This window comes from Rhea pennata, unplaced genomic scaffold (genome assembly GCF_028389875.1).
Source record: "Rhea pennata isolate bPtePen1 unplaced genomic scaffold, bPtePen1.pri scaffold_31, whole genome shotgun sequence".
Taxonomy (NCBI): domain Eukaryota; kingdom Metazoa; phylum Chordata; class Aves; order Rheiformes; family Rheidae; genus Rhea; species Rhea pennata.
Window position 1 is genome coordinate 874,733 of NW_026907678.1, and position 3,787 is coordinate 878,519.

At 53.2% G+C, this 3,787-nt stretch overlaps 1 non-coding gene across 1 annotated transcript; it reads left to right on the forward strand.

Annotated features, from left to right (window-relative positions):
* The first annotated feature begins 1,689 nt into the window (after nt 1-1,689).
* On the forward strand, nt 1,690-1,762 carry TRNAK-CUU (transfer RNA lysine (anticodon CUU)). Its single transcript has one exon. It is a non-coding gene; the product is annotated as a tRNA-Lys (tRNA).
* The last annotated feature ends 2,025 nt before the right edge of the window (nt 1,763-3,787 follow it).

The following is a 3,787-nucleotide window of genomic DNA, read 5'->3' on the forward strand; positions in this document are numbered from 1 at the left end:
TGCTGGAAATGCCCGTGTTAGAGTTGGATTGTTTTCTTTGCAAAACCTTGTAATTCCTTCGAATGAGCTTGGCTTCTTGTGAGGAAGGCCAGCCACTACCCCTGGTTTCTTCCGCCTGGACCTGCTTGTGCCTGTGGAGCAGGAGGGGACAGGCTCTAACACAGGAGATGCCTTCCCATAGCTGATGAGAGGATGCCCTTCTCCAAGGCCCTTCTCGTGGCTTCATTTCAGCTACAGCCCTCTGGTGGGGTCAGTGGAGGGCTTCTAGTTGGAGGTCCGTTAAAATGTCAGCTCTGCAACCTCCTACTGCACAGGTGCTTATGGGAATGGTGGTGGTGGTGCTGGATGATGCGTGTGTCTGCTTGGTTTAGACCGGGCGGGATGGTGTTGAGCTAGTTGACTTCAAGCATGGCATGTCTTTCTCCTGCTCCTCAGGTATTGCTAGAGCTTGGGATTGTGTTGTTTCCTAGTCCTCTCTCTGACCCCAGGGAGGGCCGAGCAGCTCGATTGTGGGCGAGGAGCGAATTTCCTGGGGATGGCCTGACCTGTCACTATTGGCTAGAGACAGGGTGTAGCTGCCCGGGTTGGTCTCCTCGTGAAGCTAGTGGAGAATAACTCTGCCAAATGCAGGTTTCTCAGTGAAATCCGTGGTCACTCTTGTGTCTTGGGAATCCTTGGGAAGTCTTTAGGTGGCATCACATGGAGGAGGGCCTACTTTCCCTTCCCCCAGTGTGTGAGAGAGGAAGTTAGGTACCACTTTGCTCCCATCCAGCTTCTTCTGCTCCTTCCCTTTCTTGCGGGCGAGACTGAAAAAGACAGCCTCCGAGCTAAAAATGTGACACTTTCTTGCATGGGTTTGTTTTTTCCCCCTGAGAAGCATCCCTGGAAAGGTGACTCACCACGAGATCTTGACAAGCCCTCTGACTGGAGGCTCTTGTGCCCATCCCGGCATTGGGGTTACATGCACTCAGGCTCCTAAGCTATATTGCCAATGTGTGCTGTGTTCTGCTTTGTCAAAGAGGAGAGCTGACAGTAGCTCTCTGCTCTTCCTCTTTGCAGCTGCTGGGTGGAGACTGCCAGGGGCCGTGTTGCTCTCTGCTGAAAGCACTGTCGCCTTCTTGTTTCCAGGTTTGTGCATAAAGATGCAGCTTCAGGAAGGGCCTTTGCTGAGCAGGCCGAAAGAAAAGGTACTGTAACAACACACAGAGCAATCGCAGGGAGACACGTGACTCTGTATGCCTTCCCCTCATAGGCCTGTGTGTCTCCCATGCCAGAGAGACCTTCTCCAGTGGCCAGGCTGTCCCAGCTGGCCCCCATTTCAGAATGCAGATCTGAGAAAAGAATGACCCCAGAAGACACCAGGGAGTAACAGGGTCCTTCAGGAAGGGAAGGCCGAACAAGATGAGGAGTGTGAGAGGGCTGAGGACCTCATAGGAAAGCAGACTGGAAGGCTAGAGGAGTCCATGCTCTGTCCACAGAGGCCCATGCATGAGCAGGCCAGCATGTCCTTCCTGTGCAAACCACCCAAGTGGTGCAGGTGTGAAGAGCTTTGCCATTTTGTCATTCGAGATGAAAGCCTTGCTGTCAAGGGCATAATTTCCTGCAGTCATCTTCCTTTAATGAAGACCAGTGATGTGGAGGGGACAGGCAAAAAGACCAAGGCACGAGCCGGAGTGCATCAAATAGGCAGCCCAGATAGCTCAGTTGGTAGAGCGTGAGACTCTTAATCTCAGGGTTGTGGGTTCGAGCCCCACGTTGGGTGCTTGAGGTTTTCTCCAGGCTCAAGAGCGGTGCATCCCTATGATGTAAGAAGTGCAGCAAAAGGGGCAGGAGGCCTGAGTGGGTGAGCAAGGAGCTCTTGGCCAAATTCAGACAGAAGAAGAAAATACACAGAATGTGCAAGAGGGGACAGGCTCCTTGGGAGAATTATAGAAATATAGTCAGAGTACATAGAGATGCTGCGAGGAAGGCTAAGGCCCATTTGGAGTTGAGCCTTGCAAGGGATGTCAAGGAAGGGCTTCTTCAAATATATCAGCAGCAAGTGGAGGACTAGGGAAAATGTGGGCCTCCTACTCCATCAGGCATGGGCCCTGGTGACAAGGGATACAGAGAAGGCAGAATTAGTGAATGCCTTCTTTGCTTCAGTCGTCACTGCTAAGGGCAGCCCTCAGGAATCCTGTAGCCTGGACGTGAGGGAGAAAGTCCAGAGAAGGGAAGACTTTCCTTTGGTTGAGGTGCAAAGGCTCAAAGACCTTCTGGGCATGCTGGACATCCACAGATCCATGGGCCCAGATGGGATGCACCCACAGGTACTGAGGGAGCTGGCAGATGTTGTTGCCAAGCCACCAAGCTGCTCTCCATCATCTTGGAAAGGTCCTGGAGAAGTGGAGAGGTGCCTGAGGACTGGAAGAAAGCCAATGTCACTCCAGTCTTCAAGAAGGGCAAGAAGGAGGACCCAGGCAACTATAGGCCAGTCAGCCTCACCTCCATCCTTAGAAAGGGGGATGGAACAGCTCATTCTGGATGTCATCTCCAGACTGATGGAGGAAAATATGGTGATCAGGAGTAGCCAGCTTGGATTCACCAAGGGGAAATCCTGCTTAACCAACCTGATAGCCTTCTATGATGGACTGACTGGCTGGGTAGATGAGGGCAGAGCAGTGGACATTGTGTCCCTTGACTTCAGCAAGGCTTTTGACACTGTCTCCCATAACATCCTCCTAGAGAAGCTCAGCAAGTGTGGGTTAGATGAGTGTAGAGTGTGGTGGATTGAGAACTCATTGAAAAGCAGAGCTCAGAGGGTCGTCATCAGTGGCGTGGACTCTAGTGGGAGGCTAGTGGCGTCCCCCAGGGCTCAGTACTGGCTCCCATCCTGTTCAACTTCTTCATCAATGACCTGGATGAGGGGACAGAGTGCCTCCTCAGGAAGTTTGCTGATGACACCAAGCTGGGAGGAGTGGCTGACACACCTGATGGATGTGCTGCCATTCAGAGAGACCTGGACAGGCTGGAGAGCTGGGCAGAGAGGAACCTCATGGGGTTCAACTAGGGCAAGTGCGGAATCCTGCACCTAGGGAGAAATACTCTAGGCACCAGCACAAGCTGGGGGCTGACCTTCTGGAGAGCAGCTCTGCAGAGAAAACCTGGGGGTGCTGGTGGATGACAGGTAGACCATGAGCCAGCAATGTGCCCTTGTGGCCAAGAAGGCCAATGGTCTCCTGGGGTGCATTAGGAAGAGTGTTGCCAGCAGGTCAAGGGAGGTGATCCTGCCCCTCTACTCAGCCCTGGGGAGGCCTCATCTGGAGGACTGTGTCCAGTTGTGGGCTCCCCAGTACAGGAGACACATGGAGCTACTGGAGAGAGTCCAGTGTCGGGCTACAAAGATGATCAGAGGGCTGGAGCATCTGTCCTACGAGGAACGGCTGTGAGAGCTGGTCCTCTTCAGCCTGGGGAAGAGAAGACTGAGGGGAGATCTTCTCAATGTGTATAAGTACCTGAAGGGAGGGTGTCAAGGGGACTGGGACAAACTCTTTTCAGTTGCCCCGTGTGATGGGACAAGAGGCAATGGGCAGAAATTGAAGCACAGGAAGTTCCGCCTGAAGGTGAGGGGGAATTTCTTCCCTGTGAGAGTGATGGAGCACTGGAACAGGTTGCCCAGAGAGGTTGTGGAGTTTCCTTCTCTGGAGATCTTCAAGGCCTGCCTGGACGCAACCCTGTCTAACATGCTCAAGGTGACCCTGCTGAGCAGGGAGGTTGGACTAGATGATCTGTAGAGGTCCCTTCCAAC